The following is a 21,677-nucleotide window of genomic DNA, read 5'->3' on the forward strand; positions in this document are numbered from 1 at the left end:
AGCCGAAATCTGAGGAGTCTGACACTTCTTATGAGACCAACAGGCTACTGTTTCATGACTTGCGAGGCCACAACAAAGAGTATGCAAAAACATTTTGCTGAGCAGGAACCGACAAAGCCACGTTTAACCATCAGTCAGGTCTCAAATGGATTTTCTCATGCCCCAGCCTGATTCTCTACAAACTCTAGGTAAGGAGCTCATGAATCACAAGGCAACTGTGACTTGCGCATTTTGGTTGGTTAGTTTGTTTTGTGTTTGTTCTGAGCAAGAAGCAATATTTGTCACCTGACTGCAGAGAAGTCTCTGGAAAAAAAGTCATTAATGTATCATGTCCCCCCTTTTGTCCCAATGAATATATTCCTGTTCTTGTGATGAATAACTAGGCCTACAGGAAATACAGTAATCTAATTCCCACTTGTTGTTAGAAATTTAAAAAGGTCACTTAAAAGAGGGTTTGAAAATTGTTTTCTTTTTTGAGAAATAAAAATAATCCTCAAAGGCAGATGGGATTCAATAATATCATAAGAAGCCATTAATTGTAGAACAATTTCATTAAAACATTGTTTGCTGCAAGGTGAACCACAAAGAAATATATTCTATCCAGTGAATTACATTATAATATACTTACTTGGTGAAGACAGTTGGCAATATTTTAGTCACTTTTCTTTCCAGTTGTGAATTTTACATTGTAACTCTTCCCTACTTCAGTTAAATACTACTTAATTAAAAACAACACTGAGAGGTTAAAAATTCAGATAACTAAAATTATACACCTCACAAAGCAAACGATTAATGTTTAATAAGAAGCACTTTCTTTTGGATGAAACATTTTTAATACTTGCAGAAATAAATGATGTTGGCAGAATTTTGATATCAGTAGACCTCTAGTGGCTATCACAGTAATTGATTACTAGATTAAAAAAAAAATTCTCTTCAGAAAGCAAAACAGGGGAAAAAAACCACACAGGAGCAAAAGTGCAGCAAAATGTTATTAGAATACAAATACCATAATAAAGGCCTTATTTCACAACTGTTATCCAGCAAGTATTTAGAGGCCCAGTTCTCCTTGTTTTTAATAAAACTACACAGCTAAATACCTTTACAAATCTCGTCATCAAAACCCAAATCTGAGTCAGCAGTGGATGTTTTAAAATTTCCAGAGATTAACTCAAAAATATTTGCCAAACACCCTGGGGGAGCTATTTACAGGTTGAGTTTTAAAAGGGAGAGGGAAGCCCTTCCTCGCTCCCCAGCCGGGGGACATGTCCTCACCCTGCCCGGGCACCGTCCCTCCTCGCCCTCCTCATTGTCGGGACACACCTCAGATCTGCAAGTCAGAACTGGTCTGCAGAGGGTTGGGGACAGTCCCCAGTCTGGACAGGGAGCTGTGGGACAAGAGAACACTGTCACATGGTGCTAGCCATACCTAGAGTCAGCCACTGTCAGTATTTGGGAAAATCTCCATTTTAATGATTCATTTAATGATTCATTTTGGCTAAACTGTTGCATTTCAGTGCCTAACAGCCAGTATAGAACAAATAGGATTCCCCGCAAAGATTTAGTAAAGGAACCAGTAAAGGCCAAATCTTGATGACCTTTGAAAAATCAGGTTACATTAGTCTGGATTGGCTACATTAGATGTAGATTGGATGCCTGATATGGGACACTCAACCCTAAAAAGTTTAAGCCTTTGTTCATTTAGTTTGCTTATTTAGAGTTTTTGTTGTGACATGACTTCTCCCTCCATTATCTGTAACGTGGTACAGGGGCCTGTGTACACACTTAAAATTTTCATCTTTCTCACACTTCTCAGACTGAAAGGGTTGGACTTTCAACAAAATGCAGAAAGGCAAAGAGAATAAGAGGACAATCTATATGAGCACATCTGAATATTGGCCATCTTACTCTTGCTATGTGACTAGCTAAAAGGCTTTGGCGATATTTAGGCCTAACAAACACTTAATGGCTTTTTCAGATGATATTAACTATCATTTTCTCTCAGGGAATCCAAGAGAAATTGGAAGGTTTTCTCTCCTGAGGAGATACACTTAGAGTCATACAGGATTAGTAAGAAAGCAGTATGAAAATTAAATTCTCATTGCCCAAGGGCCTCTCATTTGCCCATTTAAGAGGCTCCATTTTAGTTAGTTTGCACATACTATTTCTTTCAGATATATTTTAAATTCAGAGTAGCTATCATTTTGTCTTCCTCACATAGTGTTGCATCTTCATGAAGCTACTAAATCTCTTCTAAATCAAAATTGTTCAACAGATTTTTTGTGTGACCTCCTTCATATGCTGGTAAAAAAATGATTTATCATACATATAATCAGAAAAGTCAATTCTTATTTAAAGGACAATCATGTGCCCCTATGCATGAAATCTACTGCCTTCTGATGGACCTTTGCACCAAGGTGACTTTCACAACCTAAAATGGTCATAAAATGTAATTCTGCACCACCTATGTAGGTTTAGAACATAAATCGTATCTAGAAAGTATCTTCTGTACATAACCTTGCACATATTTGTGTACATAAGGACAGAAAACACAACACACTCAAAAGGTTGAACCTTTACTGTGCCACAAGACTTGAAAAAAGAATTGAAGGCCTACATCATCAATGACAGATCATTTGAATGAAAGAAACACTGTGGAAATGAGTCCAAAGAAATCTGAGCGCACACAGGGAAGTACAGTGATGTAAAATGTGTGTGCTGGAGCAGAAATCTCTCCCTCTAGGAAAAACTGCCAGTACCCACTCATTGAAGATATTCTTGACTGATTATCATAGGCTGAGCAGTTCAAATTCAAAAAGAAAGAGTTTAAAACTTTTGCAGCTAGGCATTCGTACTTTCAAAGAGCTCAGCAGATGATCTCTTGGCAGTCTATGTCCAATAGCTGTCTATTCAGATAGGATGATGACTGTTCATTATCAAATCATCTCTTTGCCTAAGGGTGTTGCCAAACTTGTTAATGATAAGTTCGGCTGAGCAACCTGGATAACGCTGGAAGCAATATTACTCTGCAGAAACTTTCTGCCATGTGCCAGCAGAGATAACCTGCCACTGCAAGGTTGGTTGAGCCATACAAAGAAAAGTGATATGTATTTTTTTAAAATATAAAAAGAGCCCCGAGTGATTTGGTTGATTTATTTATGAGGATTCTTTGCACTGCTGAGCAAACAGCTACAAATTGGAAACTAAAAAGTGTGTTAGTTCCCAGTATTTAACACTTCTCTGGATCTAAACATACCATGAAAGTGCACTGTTTCTTATTGTTTAATTACTATTAAAACGGTATTTTTCTTCTTTGTCCAAACCCAGGAAATATACTGTGTGTAAATGAAATGAGCTTACAGCTCAGATGATTCTTGACACGTCCTGCCAAGACAAACGTTCATCCAAACAGCTAAAATTCCTGTTCCTTACCCTTTTCCTCTGAAGCTTCCTCAGAGCCTGAAGCTGGGAAGAACCAGACCTTCTGGCCAACCTTTGGCTCTTGCTATATCCTCCTGGGTACCATCTCTTTGGAAACAGAGCAGTGGGAAGCCACACAATAGGGAACAACTTCATTTAACTGAGTTCTCATTGCAAGTAAGCACATGAGTGCTTCTACCTTAGTCTGAAGCCAATATGGAGTGGCAAACTGAATGGAAATGAAGTTTGAACCCACTTCCATATGTGTTTGATTTTGTCCTGAAATGGAACAAGAAGGATCAAAAAGCTGTGTGTTTAAGGCATTTTCTGGGCTTAGCTGGTCCTGAGGGAACTCCAGCCCAAGGCAGACCCTGCAGTAGACTGAAAATCTGGAATCAGAGTAACCGATGAAACTACCAATTCTGCTACCAAAATCCTCAGTGTGTTGCAACATTCATCAGTACTTTTCAATTATATAAAACTCGTTTGGGCTAAAGATGTGGATGTGTGATCCATGAGACTCCAACATAAAGACCTGAAACCTGGGTTCAAACTTAAACATCACAGACATTTATTTTTTTTAAACAAAGACTTTAAAGGGTTCATTTATGACCATGTTTAAAGCAAAGAACAAAGGAACTCACTGGCATTTTGTGTTGTTGCCAAAGCTTGCCTGCACGGGATCTATATAGGTGTAAGGAGAAATATGTCATGATCCAAAATCCAGAAGCAAGGCTTCAGCCCTAACTTGAACACTTTAACATGTCACGGCTTCCCTGTGGCTTTTTATGTAATCATGTCATGCAGTCGGCAGAGCTCTTATGGGAGAGAAAGCTTGTGGTCTATCTTCACAGCTGTCCTCTCCTTTCCTGCACGAATGCGTCACTAGAAGTGCCCGTCACACTTCAGGCTGAGCTGAGATGTAGCATGCAGAAAGAAAAGGCTCTTACTTCAGATACCTTTGGCCAATCCATACGCCCTACTCTTTCTCATATCTGGCATGTTTAGGGAAACTAATTTAGCATAGTAAAGACTATTTCACAAGATGTAGGTGGATCTTAAAATACCTTCCAGATTTCTGGCTTAGCGTAAAAGCTGCTCCTCTTTAATATCAAAGGAGTGGATTTGTTGAAAGAAAAGAAGATACATACACAGTCAGTGCTGAATCAGTGTGAACATCCAGGAAAAGAAAACAAACAAAAAAAACCCCAAATAATTTTCAGTGTTCAGAGCCAAAAAAATCCTTTCCTTCCAAAAGCTGATCACGTTTTATTAAAGAGTAGTGCAGATTTAACTTAAGGTGGAATTTTTTCCACTAACTCTACAGCTCCCTCCCACTAGAGCTTGTAGTTGCTAAAAAACTCCATCACCACTGTTCACGCTCATAGGAGGAATATAACAGTGATGTCCTCTGTCTTCTTTACCCATTCACCAGAGTTCCTGGACATATTATTTACAGCCATCAATAAAATCTAGCATCACCAAATTGGTAACTCAATTTATTAAACCATATCTTTTGGAATATTTTGTTTTCTTTATTTCACAGTCTGCAAGCTGTATTCTGGCATTCATTCATATTGCTGGCAATTTCTGATACCTCCAGCTTCTAAATGATATATATTGCTGTGACTCAAGGCAACAGACCTTCTTCTTCTGCCAAAGACCCTTCCCCACCTCATTTCCTCAGCTCCACTGGACTTCTGATTTAAGTAGGGAGACGGGAGAGTCACCTTTCTGAGCTTTACTATCCCCGCTAATAATTCTAAACATTCTGGATTAACGACGCTCTGAGTCATTGGAAATGGCTGTCATTCCTGTTGTATGGATGGGTACATTTAACAAAGATGGTAATATTCCCCCAAATGCTCCCAATTGAAAATGCTTCCTTTAGTGTTACTACTTAGAACAATAAAACTACTGAATCAGGCCTTCCATTTAAATGCACAGGCAAACACCCTCAGATTGCTTTGAAAAGATACTCCACACGCAGAGGGTGGGTGGAGGAGGTGACAGCATCTCTTCTGGAACGTAGACAACATAATTCAATACACCGTTTATGCTGTGTTACTGACTCGCTGGTATTCTAAAACAGGTTTGCTGTATTAAAATAAGGCAGGTGTTTACCACAAACATCTATGTGCTTACTTCACCATTTGAAGATGAGAATGGAGAGAGGGTGGACATCAGAAGGTTTTCTTTGGACTTATAAATTGTGCCTAATAATTAATGAAGTTAAGATCATATTTTTCATACTTACAGGGATGCACTGACAACTATCAACTATCACATAAATCAATACTGCAGACAGAAAATAATAGCTGTTTTTAAACAAGGTCAGAACCTCATTTGCTATAAACCAGTGTAGGCCCATTGAGAATATGATGCAAGACATCTAAATTTGCCTGCACTGACATTTTCCTTTCACACACTGGCAAGTAATACTCTTTTAAACAGCTTCTTTGTGGAGTGACTAGAAGAGAACTTGCAAACCTTCACCAAGAGCAGCACTTTCAAAGGCAGAAATGGCAAAAAAGTGCCCTCTCTCCTGCTGCCTCTCTGCAGGAGTCAGAGGTCTAACTACCACTTATGCCTCTGCCAGGCCCCTCACTCCTCCCTCTCTGCCTGTCTGCCAGATAACTCCTTGGAAAACTGTTTTTCTTTGCTGTTAAAACTGACTTTCTCTTCTCATACTCAGAATCCAAGCCACAAAGCAGCATGAAGATAGCTTACCGTTTTATTTACGCTACTCCAGTCTGTTCTCATTGAAGTACATGCCTCTCAACCACCAGCACCACTTTCTTTACTACCACTGTCCTCTGATATGACATAGATCCAGCTGGCAAATAACCAAATATGAAGTATTGAGGAGCAATATTTCAGACTTCTTTAGATTGACAACGAAGGATTATTACAAAAACTGTTTCTCTCCTGACAAAAACCACATCTTAGAGACAAGAAAGCCTCAGTGTTCCTTTCCAGTAACTACATGAATCTGTGGAAAAAACTGTTCCTTATCACCTTGACACCCATGCACAAAGCTTGTCACTCCACAGTCCACCTTTCTTCAGTCATCTTGATGTTTAGGTGACAACAGAAAAAAAAAAGTATTTTAACAATGAAGGTGGACAAATGAAAGATTGTAGGAGGAAGGAAGTACCTCCTGATCATCTTCCAATAACAAGAACATCCAGCTTTAAATTATTCACCCCATTCTTCAATTTTGAGACCTTTCAAGGTGCTACATTATTGGCTGCCCAAACAGCCATGGCAGTAAAAATAATCTTCCACCTGTAATGACCCTTTTTTTTAAAAAAAAAAAAGCCTTATAAGCTGGAGTGTATGAGTTTTCATATTGATTATTGCAATCACAGAATCATAGGGTGGTTTGGGTTGGAAGGGATCTTTAAAGATCATCTAGTTCCAACCCTCCTGCCGTGGGCAGGGACACCTTCCACTAGACCAAGTTGCTCAAAGCCCCATCCAGCCTGGCCTGGAACACTCCCAGGGATGGGGCATCCACAGCTTCTCTGGGCAGCCTGTTCCAGTGCCTCACCACCCTCATTGTAAACAATTTCTTATGTCCAATCTAAAACCCACCCTCTTTCAGTTTAAAACCCTTGACCCTTGTTCGGTCACTATAGGCCTTGGTAAAAAGTCTCTCTCCATCTTCCCTGTAAATCCCTTTTATATACTGAAAGGCTGCATTACGATCTCCCCAAAGTCTTCTCTTCCCCAGGCTGAACAACCCCAACTCTCTCAGCCTGTCCTCATAGCAGAGGTGTTCTCAGCCCTCCAACTATTTTTGTGGCCTCCTTCGGACCCACTCTAAAGAGGTCTGTGTCTTTCTTGTACTGGGGCCTCTAGAGCTGGGTGCAGTACTCCACGTGGGTTGTCACAAGAGTGGAGTAGAGGGGGAGAATCACCTCCCTTGACCTGCCGGCCATGCTTCCTTTTATACAACAAGAATACGATTGGCTTTCTGGGCTGCCATCACACATTGCCAGCTCATGTCCAATTTTTCATTCACCGGTATCCCCAAGTCCTTTTCCATTCTCAATTCATTCATCCTCCAGTCTGTATTGATGTTGGAAATTGTCCTGACCCAGGAGCAGGACCTTGCAAGTGATCTTGTTGAAATTCATGAGGCTTCTACAGGCCCACTTCTCAAGCCTGGATGGCACCCTTTCCCTCTACTGAATCAATTGCACCACTCAGCTTGATGTCATCTGCAAACCTACTGAGGGTCCACTCAGTCCCACTATACTGCTGATAAAGATATTAAATAGTATTGGTCCCAGTATGGACTCTTGAGGGGCACCACTTTTTACTGGTTTCCACTTGGACACTGAGCCACTGACTGTAACTCTTTGGATATGGCCAATCGTTGTACTTAAGAATGAAACCACCTAAAGAAGGAGACCATTTACTCATCAATAGCAATGGTCAGGTCCACACCAGTCTTATGTTCTGCACTCAATCTTTGACCTGCCCTGCAAAGCACCACTGGAAATGGCTCTGAGAGGAAGCCCCTAAAATTGGTTCTGTCCTGTATCAAGAAAATACTTTGAAGGATGGAAAGAGCTTCACTATGATTTCATAGATGTATATATATATGGAATCTAGTTCTACAAGAGACAGCCATCCAAATTTTTTTTGCTGTTGCTTCCCTGGAAGAAGAACATGCTGCTAAGCTGTTGTAGCTACTGCTGCCCCTCAAATAGAAGCTACAGACATTGACAACCACAGCTCCTTGCTGTTGCTTCTGTTGAACAGGAAAACACAAGGTGGCTCTGATGGAACACACCTTGTGATTTGTTTGAAACACATTCAAACAAAACCTTTTCCACTCAGACCAAAACAACAAGAAAGCAAGAGATGCAAACTTTTTTTGCCCTGGAGCTTCAAGAGGTATTGGAATGTATCCTGCTTTGGTTGGATTTACCCTTCACAGAATTGCCTCTGTACAAATTCAGGCTCGTGGTATTTCTGAACTCTCTAAGATGGTTCTAATTAGAGCACAGGAAACTGTATCATCTGCTTTATAACAGATTCCCATGCCATAAAGCTCTACCTCTTTTCAGTGTCCATTTTACTTAGAAACAGATGACTATAGAAAGAGATATATATGTGATAAGAGAAATATAGATTTATAAATATTGTTATAAAACCTGCAAATAGCAAATCTATTCATAGTAATAGATACTTCTGTGTACACTTGAATTAGCTTTGTGCTTGTTCCATATTGTGTAACGAAATATAAAACAGGGCCAACATACAACTCAATGCTAACCTTATTTTTAATAACTGCTGCTGGAAAAATAACCTTGTCAAGCTGGCAAGCTCAATCTCTGCTACTCCCCAAGCAGCCTTCCTAACCCTCTGCTCTCTGTTTTTTTCCTCAGAACTGATTTCTGTTCACATCTGTGTGTACAGCCAGGGAGGAACAAATGGTAAGGCATCCACCACATACTCACGTAACAAAGCCAAATAAGTTTCAAATAATCTTCCTGCCTCGAAGGATGCTGAAGGAGGACAGTTTTCACTTGGAGCAGGAATAATGGAGGAGTCAGGAGAGTGATTCTCTCCTCATTTTCTCATTCAGGTTCAAAGTGTAGCTAATTGCAGTATTCCCATGAGGCAGTCAGAAAGCTTGGGAGACTAGATTTCTTCCCGACCCACAAAACAGGAATATCTTTAAAGAAACTCATTATTGAGAGAAAATCGTTCTGCAAGGCAGGAACACTTTAAAAACCAAATAGTTATTTCTCTTCTATCTCTATACAAACTAAAAACCCCAGATACTGATACTGCAAACATCTGCTCTCTCCATCACATGTGTGTACGTGATGATCGGTCAGGTCTGGGGTCTTACCAGGCAGTCTGTTCATGCCCAGGTGTCAGCCAGATCACAGGTAACACACAGTCCTACAACCTGCTTCAGCTAAGAAGTGATGGGCTATTGTTCTATTATAATATGCTAGTTTGGTGGGCCTCATGTCTGATTTGGGACACCCCTGTTGTTCTCCTCCCTGTAGCCATATTGCGGCATCCTCTCCTACTCACGGAGGCTCATACCAAGCACCTACAAAAAGCAGCATATGCCCTAGAAGGCATCAAAGCCATTCTAACAAAAAAAAAAACACCATAGTTTGAACAGAATTGCCCCACAGACTACCAAGTGGACTACTCAAAACCAGGTGGTACACTGCAAGGCAGTCCAAAAAACAAAAAAATTAGTAGGCTACCACCACCCACCCAAGTAAATTCTCCATACAGTAGAAACTCTTCCAAAAAAAATCCATACTTCTGCATGGCCATGGTGGTGTCAGAGCTGTCTGTAAAAGGCTACAAGGACAGGAGTATATGCTGTTTCCTAGGTGGTGAAGAATTCTTTCTCAGAAAAATAATACTTTTATCATGTCCACCCTCTCCTTTGCAAAGCTACATTTAAGTAAACTTCCATTGAAATCTATACTTTGCAATGTCAACAGAGAGAATTAAGTTCAAGAATCACCATGGAACTCTCTTTCTTAAATTACTGTGGAAAACTTGGCCAGGCTGTCATCTTACTCTTTGAAGTCAATCCATCCCACATGCCTTTTAATGTCGTCGCCACCATTTTCCCATCTCCTTGAGCAAGCAATCATTTTTGGTGCTTTTTTCCGAGGGAGTGAATGGAAGCACGCTGCTGAGTAGCTGATTCAGAGAATAGAAAAATATTTGTCCTTGCTAACAGACTTCATAATATCCACACTTTTAATTAAAATAGAGCATATTTGCAGAAGATTTAACAATATGTACAACTGCAAGTCTGTGACTACAGATGTACAGGAATAACCAGGGATAATAGTCTGCTACAGGAATCTAAGACGCACAGTTCCTAGATAGCACACGTAACTAGTACAGAATTGCAGAAATGTAGTGGAAAGAAGGAAAATAGAGGAACACAGATAGAGCTTGGCTAACTCACTGAATTAAAGCTTATCATCTCTGCATAAACTGCACTGATGGTTTAATTAAAGAACCAGTAGCAATTTCAGCTCCCACATTAACTACTTCAAGACCTGTTCAACTGCCCAGAAACTATTATGAAAACATGTAGGATGAAACTTTGTCTCCACTGGAGTCTGCAGAAATTCTTATAATTTATTTTAGTAAGAATAACCATCCAACAGACACTTAAGCGGTATGACGTAACAAAATCACTGCATGTCTTTGCCAGTTAAGTCATTCAAATTTTAGTGCACTTCGTACTTTGGTTCTTGCTGGAAGAGGAACTTTGTGTAACTGAAATGTCATCTCTCTATTTTGTTATTGCAGAGGAAAAAACAAAACAAAACAACAACAACAAAAGCTATTCCCTGTCTGTATCTCCTAATTTCTTTCCCCATCAAACCAGTAATAGCAATTATCACTCCTAAGAATTTAGACCAGTCTGCTGATGTCATGGTTTTACGACAGTGTTTCTCAAAGTACAAAATCAAATTTTCTAATCAATTATTGCTCCACAGTACCTATTACTGTTGCCTTATTTAAAAGCTGCTACTAAACCACATGCTTTATTCTGGTCTATGGTCTCATCTAGAACTGCTTGCCAATGTCTATGCTCATGTGAAATCGAAGTTTCGGAGTATGAAAAGCTAACACAGAGGTTTGAACTCCACCTTAAAGTCAGCAGTACTTATTTGTTTTAGACAAGTTTTAGCTATTTATAGCAGGGATCCAGGATGGTTATTAACAAGGATCACTCTATCTTCAGCTTAGGGAACAACTCTACCCAGTAAAGCACACAGGACATCAGGACTGCTAAAAGTTAGACTTCAGTAAAGCCTTTGACACAGTTTCCCACAGCATTCTCCTGGAGCAACTGGCAGCTTATGGCTTGAACAGGCACACTCTTCACTGGGTAAAGAACTGGCTGGATGGCCAGGTCCAGAGAGTTGTGGTGAACAGAGTCAAAACCAGTTGGTGGCCAGTCACAAGTTGTGTTCCCCAGGGATCAGTACTGGGGCCAGTTCTGTTTAATCTCTTTATCAATGATACGGATTAAGAGATTGCGTGCACCCTTAGTAAATTTGCAGATGACATGAAGTTGGGTGGGAGCGTTGATCTGCTGGAGGGTAGGAAGGCTCTGCAGAGGAATCTGGACCAGCTGGGTCATTGGGCTGAGGCCAATTGTATGAGTTTCAACGAGACCAAGTGCCAGGTCCTGCACTTGGGTCACAACAACCCCAGGCTCGGGGAAGACTGGCTGGAAAGCTGCCTGGGGGAAAAGGGTCTGGGGGTGCTGATTGACAGCTGGCTGAACATGAGCCAGCAGTGCGTCCGGGTGGCCAAAAAGGCCAACAGCATCCTGGCTCGTATCAGGAATAGTGTGGCAAGAACGACTAGGGCAGTGATTGTCCCCCTGTACTTCATGCTGGTGAGGCCCCACCTCGAATCCTGTGTTCAGTTTTGGGCCCCTCACTACAGGAAAGACATTGAGGAGCTGGAGAGAGTTCAGAGAAGGGCAACAAAGCTGGTGCGGGGCCTGGAGCACAAGTCTGATGAGGAGCGGCTGAGGGAGCTGGGGCTGTTCAGCCTGGAGAAAAGGAGGCTGAGGGGAGACCTGATCCCTCTCTACAACTACCTGAAAGGAGGTTGTAGCATGGAGGGGGTTGGTCTCTTCTCCCAAGTAGCAAGCGATAGGACGAGAGGAAATGGCCTCAAGTTGTGCCAGAGAAGGTTCAGATTGGATATTAGGAAAATTTTTTTCACAGAAAGGGTTGTCAGGCATTGGAATGGGCTGCCCAGGGAAGTGGTGGAGTCACCATCCCTGGAGGTGTTTAAAACACATGTAGATGAGGTTCTTAGGGACATGGTTTAGTGCCACAGCAGTCACTAGTTCTTTCGGAAATGCATTAAGCTGACTCCTTGATTGGTTTCACAAGGAAGCAGCTTTGTAAAAACTCTGAATTAAACTAAGGTACTGAGGAAGGACTTAAGATACAAAGATGCAACTGTGCCCACAACCAGGAACTTCTGTAGTAGAGACTGATCTCAGGGCAATATTTCTGCTGGAAAACCACATTCCAGCTGCAAGACCAGCATACTAATGAGTTGTTTTCTGATGGAAATGGAGAAAAGCTTCTTGGAGCTGTCCCGAGGCATCGATTTATCTTCATTTCTGTTCACCTAAGTCTGAAAATTGTATATTATATAAAATTTGGATTCTTCCTTTATGTTAGCTTGTATCTGAATTTATTCTAATGGTAATGCCAAAGCCTACAACTGAGGCTCTGCATTGGTTTCTCAGCATCATACACAGTCCAGCCCACAAAGGCAACTAAATAGGGTGTCCTCCTGCACACCTTTTCCCAGAGTGGGTTTGAGTAGCTACTAAAGTCTGCCTGTCTGTCTGCCTGTCTGCCTTCAGTGACCGGGACTGGTCAGTGTCCACCTGGCAGGCAGCAGTGGAGGGACTGCTTGAGCCTCACACGTCTCCCAAGCTGTTAACCAGTCACCCAGTACTAAATAAACTTGTAAAAAACGCCATGTGTCCATGCTAAATGTAATTGTTCTTATACCCTTCTGTCTCCAGTCAACCTGGAAACCATCACTTCTACCTTCCTCACAATAATGAAGCTACAAGCATTCATGAATACATAGAGGACACCACTGGAGTCCAGCATAACCTGAACCTTCTAGAATCATTATATCATTTCTTCCATCCTGTTATTAAGACGTGCCAGAGATTGCATGTCCCTCTGCTTCTGAATAACAAATATTGTTACTACTTGGCAACTTTAAAACGGCTATTTAAAAACACTGCTTCACAGATCTCAGGAAAATAGATATAACCATGCCCTATGTGTTAAATATTAGAACACTCTATAGTGCTGAAAAAGTACTACTCTCTTTTTGTAATCAAGGTATTTGCATTTGGTTAAAAACTTACAACCAATTTTAGACATTCAGCATTACAAATACTTTATCAAACAAGAAACACTTTAAAGAAATTTCCATTAAAAAAATATCTTTCACAAGACAATCCAATGTCTCCAGGGAATTTCCTGCTCAGAAAAAAAAAAAAATTAATTGCTTCCTTAATTACAATATCACACAGTGAAGAATTAATGGCTAATTTTAATTTTCTTTAAAGCACATTATTTTACATTCCTTTTACTGAAAGAAAAATGCTCTATTATATTATTCTATGTTAAATGTAATAAGAAACAAGCAAAAAAAAAAGTAGTCAATGTCTAGCATGCATTTTAACAGTAGTTATGAAAAAAAAATCCATCTATACCGTAAGGAAGTAGACCAAATTAAATCAAGCAATCTGTGCACATAGCCCTGCTAAAATCAACTGGTACATATGAAAGAATAAACTGAGTAAAGTGCCTGTACTGGGAAGCAAAACTAAATCCCTATACCAGAATGCCCCTTTCTTAATTTTGATGTCACAGAGAAATGGGAGGCAAAAGCCTGAGAGATGCTAAGATAATGGAAAAGAGCAAAGAAAATCAACCAAAACCAAACTAATGTTTTCAGAAATCCCACTGAGTTTAGTTACAAGGGCTTGCATACTGAAATCAAAAGTAACTTGGCTCGCTTCACTACCTATGTAAGGAATAGATAGCTTGGCTGGTTAGTATTACTGTTAAAGTGAAATATCTGTTGACAGAGGACCTGGACAACGCCGATGCAACCCACAGACCTGTTTTGAAGGTGCAAATGGGTAGAGGTCTGCGGCTAGCATTTTACACTGGGGTAGGCTTCACTTACCACTAGATTGCTGATGTAAAAAAGAATGGTTGTGAATAGAGTGAATGGTCTGCAAGCATTTTAGCATTACTTGTGAAAAGAGAATTCTAATTTCTCAGCTATTATTGGCCGCAAGTATTCCCTGATGCAATTAACGAGTAATAGCTGAGAACTTGATTGTAACCAACAGTCAGTAGTTTGTTGCTAACAAGGCAAACATGACAAACAATTTTGAGGCAATTATTGTCATTACAAGCCACACTCGATTGTTCAAGGCAAGAGTAATAGAAAGTGACAGTCGTGCAGCTGGAAGGGCAACGCGGGAAATGGGATTGTTCTCTGGTTGCAACAGACCAGTCAGACTCTAGCAGAGACCTCAATGCATAATTCATGTCTAATAATATTTTAGTCTCTAAAGCAAATTAAAGTATAAGATAAAAAATAAAGACAAGTCAAAAAAAAAATAACACAAGTTGTTAAGAGAGAAGACACACACAAGTAAAATGGAGCAGGGGGGAGACATTCAGCACAGCCAACTCACAAGATGCTTGCAAATGAAAATACAGTAACGCTACATATTTTAAAAGTCAGGTGTAAAAGTAATCCATTTGCTACACTTCAGTGAGAGGGATGCCTATGTCCAACTCCTGGTTTGAGACCATTGTCTGATTAGGCAGGTCCACAGAGTTAGTGAAGTTCTAGAAGTGCCTTCCACTAATCTGGAGGAAGGAAGGAGTGCTCTCCACAGAGAGACAGTGACGCTTAATTCTTAATGAATTTGAGTTGTATAGAGAGTCAAAGGAAGATTTTCACCTATGCTACAACAGAACTGCCTTATATATCAGCTCAATATTTTGACGAAAATGTGCATACCCGCTGCCTCGTCAGCAGCCAGTACATTAAAATACTAGATTTGCTGAAAATTCCACCCAGGTCTATGGACTGAAAGTTTCTAACACAGCTGCACCAACATTTCAAGCTTTTGCCCAGGCTCAGCACAATGCATTATCACTAACATCATAACACCGACATCATGACGCTGCTCAGGTGTCTTTACAATGTCACTCATAGTGCCTTTTGCACTACCACCTCTAAAGAAGCCATTAAAATGCCACTGAAACTAGATTTCCACAGCTCTCTGTCTCTTTGCTATTGTTTCACCATCTTCTTCCTCTTTCTTAAGTGTATTGGTTTATGCAAATAATATTACATCAAAGCAAATCTGATGGGCCAAATTACCCCAGGTGTAGCTCCACTGAAGCAAAATAATACTAGTACTATATGCCAGGTTGTCAGGTCCACTTAAACTGTGCTAAGGTGAAGATGATACTAATTTTCTCAGACAGAACAATACATTATAACTAACCCTCTGTCTAAAGAAACCTTTGCGATTTTGGCATGGGTAAGACGGGCTTCAGCGCAGCCCATAGACTTACTCAGAAACATGTATATGTGACTGTGCTGCCTTTTGCTTTATTCAGTAATGAAGCTGGTGCTTGCAAAGGGTGGCAAATCAACAGCCGAATTAGAGCAAGATCACAAAAGACTATGCATAAGGTGCTGTATTGCTATTACAGCATTGCCTGGATGTTACAACAGTCCTGTCTTTTCCACTGCCATGAGGCAAGCAGGTATCTGAGATCTCTTTCAGAAGATTCTTGTTCACTGTTCCATCCCTAGTCACAAGAAGTGAGATTATTGCCCAAAATGTTGCAGGTTTCACTGTCTCGAGCAAGACTGGAAGGTCTGAATACATGACAAAATTCAGTCAGCTCTCTTGGCCTTATTTCAAATGTCATTTTAAATGATCTGCCATTTCACAAAAAAAAAAATAAAGTATAAATTGTTTTTCTATACTCTCTATAAGCTAACAGTTTTACTCCTTCATTCTTAATCAGCCCAAACCCTCACTATTAAGCAAAAAATACCTTTCGCTTTAGAGTAAAATTCTTATTAACTTTGCATGTCCAATGTCTTGCATAATGTATAAGCCTAATAAGCAACTTTTACAGCATTACAGCTGTGTTAGCATGGATCTACAAACTACAAATAAAACTAGTCAAGCCACAGAAAATCCCTAAAATGAAAAGGCTTTCTAAAAGTATATGAGGTTGCATGTAGGAAAACTGGCAGGCTGCTTTTTATTTTACTTTTAATATTGTTATTAAAGCTTTGCGACTCCATGTGGTAATTTAACTCCAGTATACCAAAGAAATGTCACTGCTTTGTTTTGAAGCCTAAAGAAGTCAAGCTTTTAAGTAAAAGACACCCAAACTCTGCAACATTTCAGCTAATCTTCAGTGGGCCTTTACTGAGGTCAAGTGGACTTAGACCTCATAGAAAACAAACGTATCTATAAAACCTTTCAGTGCATGAACAGAAATTAAAGGCACAACACCCATCAACGTAAATTAATTTTGTAAATTAATGTAAAATAACGTTTCCACCGAAAATTCTTAATTAGCAGCAAAAAGGTTGCTGTGGTTTTAGTGCTGGGAATCGTCTGCTCTCATGTTGCCTTTGTTACCACTCGCTTCACTCAATATGAAGAGCAGGGCCAAAACACAGGCCACAGCAGAGACTGTTTACTCCAATATGCTTCTCTACCAACCTGTCCTCACTTTGGTCTGCAGCTGGTGTTCCAACTCATACATCTTACACAACTTTGTGGAGAAAGAAAAGTCAATGTTTTAAGGCAGGGAGTCCAGGTTTTAGTGGAATAAAGACAAAGGCAGAAAGAAGTACGACAGTACAGCCAGTTGAGATTGGGAAAATGGATTAAACACTTGGCTTGGACTCAGTTCATAGAAAACAAACCAACAGCAAGCACGAGTACACCAAACTCTGCACCCCTGCACAGACGCACAGTTTTGACAACTTAATCAGCTAACGTTACTTTTTTCAGGTGAAGCTGTAAAGTAAAGATTAGAATTTTGATGCAGAAAACAGGTACTTAGATGACTGACTCCAATACTTGTATCTACCACAAACACAAAATCAGTGAAGGGAATAGTTAACGCGACCAGCCACATCTCCTATGTCTATACTGTGGAAAGCCTGGCAACTTGAACATGCTGGAGAAAGAGAACTGGCACCATCCAAATGACCACGAACTACCTGAATGAATAATCCTCCGTTGTCTTACAGTACTATTGCTCAATTTTCTATAAATTGAAAAAAATACAACCAGGAAAAGCTTGTTATTAATCTCCACGGTTAAGATGACAGTACAACTCCTGTCAAAGGTTGAACTGTGACATACTTTGTCATAGCTAGCTGCTATAAACACAGTCTCCATACAGTGCCTGTGAGAGGGAGCTCTATATAAATATGTAAAACATGCAACTATCATTTTCTAAAAACTAGATTGAAGAGAACACAGTCTCTCCACCAAACCCATACAAAGCACTGGTATGTTTTGGTGTACCTCAGTACAACGAGAAATACTGAAAATAAATGAGTTCTGCATCTTGCACTGAATTAGTCAAATAGTCTCATCCCTGATTTTTATTTGATAGCTCACATAGTGAAATCCCAAAAAAATTCAACATAAAATTTATACTTTACTCTTGTTACTTCTAGAGTTTTGCATATTCTTAATTTCTTCTAATCAGAGCATCCCCCTACACCTCTCTCATGTCTTGGTAACTAGTGAACCACCACAGCGAGGGAGAAAACACTGCTGCTCTGCACAAGGCTCCAGCTAACAGGCAATGGCAACTAGAGTCCCATTTTCCCTCAGGGCAGAAGCTCTTGTTGCCCCTCTGACAGACCTACCTAAAGGTCAGTTTTCACTACAAAAATCATTTTTGCGCAGGCTGAAGCACTAATTAAAAAAAAAAAAAGACAAGCTCTTCTACTTCCAACTCAGTTTGCAAACCTTGCCTGCTGCTTGTGGTCTGAGACAAGGGCAAAAGGGTTTGATACAGCAACATCAGAGTCCCTAGAGCATTATTAGGAGGTTGGAGAATGAGCAACAGCTCTCGAGTGGAAGCTTTGCCCACAGATAAGTGGTATGCAGGGCTCGCTCCAAAGAACCAGCTTAGGACAAGGGAGCTGTAGCATGTATAGGGAAGCAAGAAAACAAGGGCAAGCAAGGGGAGAGGGAGCAAAAAAGAAAGGAACACACCAGCAATTTGCAGCCCTATTATCCAGCTGGCTGCTAGGGAAAGCAGCTCTGAGGCACTGGTAACCAGATAGCCCTACCCCATTCCCAGCTGGGGAGTGAACCAATTGCAAATTAGAGCTGCTTTCCTTTCCTAACTCCCCAGGGAAGAGCAGCAGCTCTTTTCCAACTCCTCCCCCATCGTTGCAGCAGCCCTGCAGGTGCTCAGGATGCTATTTTCAGCCATTCACCACTGGCAGGTGTGACTCAAGGCCCTGTTATTTAAAAGCATACAAAGGATAATGTAAAGTGGGAACTGTCCTTCATAGTACTGTAGCAGCTTCAGTACTGCAGGTGCAATTCACCAGCTCTCCCCACTTTTCATTTCTTCCTCAAATCCCCATTATTTTTCAAGCTTATATGCTTTACACAAGGAGTCTTAGGAAGCCTCAGCATATTTGTAGAGCCCAGTACAGCACTAGCACCCATCTACTGTGAGCAAACACCCACATCCCCTCTCCATGTTCTCCTATTCAGCAGTTTTTCTACCTACCATGACATTTCTGGGTGAAGAGTCTACTGCTTTCAGCTGATACTGTGGGTCTCATATTTGCCTTTATTCTATTTAGGTTCAAACAACCTAACCATGAGAAACAGAAAACATAGAGTACTAGACTGGAAGACAATGAGAAACCTCGAGTCAAATCTTCCTAGTATGAGCTCTACAATGGAGTCCCAAAGCCAAATTCCCATCTGAATATGATGCAGGCATAGCCCCAAGGGAAGAGAGTAAGCAAGCATCTTATTCCTTTGATGCAAATAGCATCAGCATTCCACTATGCTCTGATAAACTGAAGTGGAAGAGGTGTCTCCATCTATCCTTCAGTGGTGTGGCCCAGCTCACTCTTACATTCCTCGAGGGTACACGGACTCTGTTTATATCCTAGTACCGAATCAGTTGAAATCCATGGAAAAAAACAATGGATGTCCCTAAATATTCTCATGCCACCTGGCATGGAAAGCCAAGTAAGCAAAGTGACAGAATGGATCACCTTTAGGTACACTGGAGCGGTCACTAATCCACCCCAGGCAGCAGTTTTCCTAATGATCAAATCATTCTCCCAGTGATGGCATCCTTGGGGCAGCAGAAGACCTGTGCAGCAGAAGACCATTCCACCACAGACACCACTCCCAACCATGTGTGCACAGGCAACCTTACATAGCAGTAAGTTTTCACCTGCCAGAACACAGCAAAGACATTTCAGATGAGCCAAATGCCAAGTGTCTTTATCTGTAGACTGAATGTGGTGACTGACATAAACTCCCATGGACATATAGAGTGGCTAGAGGGAAGTGGGCAGGAATCACCTCAGACACATGAATTCATGTTTTGGTGATGATTTTGGTGTGTGTGCATGATAATTAAGTATTAAATCTGTAAAATTTTACAGTGAAGGCTGTGACAGCAAAAGGGATTGTACTACTAAGTTCATTTAAGTTCCTTATTGTATTCCTTTCTCTCTGTTCCCACTTCCACTCCCCTATCCCTGTGCTCATTAATTTCTTCCAGCCTTCTTTTTTCCTGCTTTCTCTTATCATTCTTCTTTCTTCTCCCTTCTCTAATGTCTTTCAGTTCCTCCTTCAGCCTCTTATCCCACATCTGAAAAAGCAGTGTTGCTATGAGTAGCCACACTCAGGTTCACTACCCGACAACAGCTACCACAGGAAAACTGTAAAGCAGGAAGAGCTGCTATTTCAAATCTATCAGTAGATGCTCTAGCCAGAAGATGCAGCAAAAAATAGGATTGACTTAGGAAGGTAAGTACTATCTGGGAGGAAGGAAAGCTGAGAAATTTAAAGCAATTCTGTAAGATCACACTACCTGTAGTTCAAAGACCACAGTGCATTTTTTCCCATACATTTTAAATAGCAAGTGACAGTTTTCCAGCATGTTATCTTTGGTACTTATGTTCTAATATGATTAGATGCGGCACATGAGTCTGGCTGTGGCAGGTATTAAGACATATATGACAGGTATTTCTTCACAGGCTACTACACTGAGCCATAATTTTTATTTGAGACATATGCATGCATACAATTGCTGATAAGAAACACTCTGTGTATGTGAAACAGATTAAGTACATAGGTAAGGAAAAACCTCTAAAGCACAGTTGTGCACTGAAAGCCAGGTATACAAAAATGGCACCTTCCAAAGTATCCCTGAAAACTCTGAGAAGTATTATTGTAATATATTAGCCCTGAAAAGTCAAAACTTCAACAGGAAAGTGAACTGACCTTCCCTGCATCTTGTGTATCAGAACTTTAGTGAACATATGTAGAGAGAAATTAAGTCAAAACAAATTTTGTGATAGCTTGAGGATGCTCAGACAAAAGGCAGCTGTGGTTAGAATCTGGCCTACCAAACCATTGTAGTCATCCTCCTCCTTCATTTGTGCAGAGAGCAACACAGCAGAAGGTCCTACCCATCACCAGATCTTACCAGCCACTATGTAGCACATCCTCTCTCACCCAAATAGCTCACCAGCCTACAACTGACCATGATGCAGAAAGTGGAAAGAATCCAGATTAACTGTCACATTCTATATATTTAGTGTTCAGGAGAAATTTAAGAAGCAATTCTGAATTGGCACACATGATCTGAAAATTACAGAGTAACAAATACAGAATACCATTACGTTGTTTCTAATAGTGATAGAATAGACCTGCACTTCGGATGTTGTGCATTTGTGTGCCTCTCATGAGCCGCTGTCACAGTCTATAGTGGACAGACTTTGTGCGAGCTCCACAGCCAAGGGGAAAGTTCACTCCAAACCAGGCCCATCTGACTCATTCTATGAGAAGGGCTGAAATCAAAGAGTACACATCTATGCATCTTCTATGCATCTTCTTCTACTTCTTTCACCAGCAAATTAGCTTTGTGTTGTACCTGACAGAGAAATAATTAACATTCAGGTTTACAATGCTGCTCTTTCTGTTTTCTCTTCCTCTACCTCTATTTTCCTATTAGAATTTGTCTTTTCTATCCTTTTTTTCCTGAATATCACATCCCAATTCCTAGCTCTCAAGCAACCATGCTTCTGTCACACCCCTCTCCTTCATTTCATCTAGTAAAAACAATTTTCTCAGCCTTCTGGGTTGCCTCAGAAAGGTTTGTGTTTCATTTCCCTTTATGCCTGTGTATGGTCACACTACATATATAAAAATAGTAAAATAATAATAATACTTGACATATAGTGGTCTGAGCACTTACCTGTTGCCTAAGCAACAAATAAATTAACCTGAAAAAAAATCCGACTTCATCGTCTTCATGCTGAGACATAGGGAACATATACTTCAAATTACACACTATGAAGAAAAGGACACAGCAGGTACTAAATGAAGGCACAGA

The 21,677-nt window shown here is 40.5% G+C and overlaps 1 protein-coding gene across 6 annotated transcripts in view; it reads right to left on the reverse strand.

Annotated features, from left to right (window-relative positions):
* Nucleotides 1-21,677, reverse strand: part of NOL4 (nucleolar protein 4) — a 191,835-nt gene that overhangs the window by 120,055 nt on the left and 50,103 nt on the right. The window lies entirely within an intron of this gene.

Source organism: Caloenas nicobarica, chromosome 2, assembly GCF_036013445.1.
Source record: "Caloenas nicobarica isolate bCalNic1 chromosome 2, bCalNic1.hap1, whole genome shotgun sequence".
In the NCBI taxonomy this organism is placed as follows: Eukaryota; Metazoa; Chordata; class Aves; order Columbiformes; family Columbidae; genus Caloenas; species Caloenas nicobarica.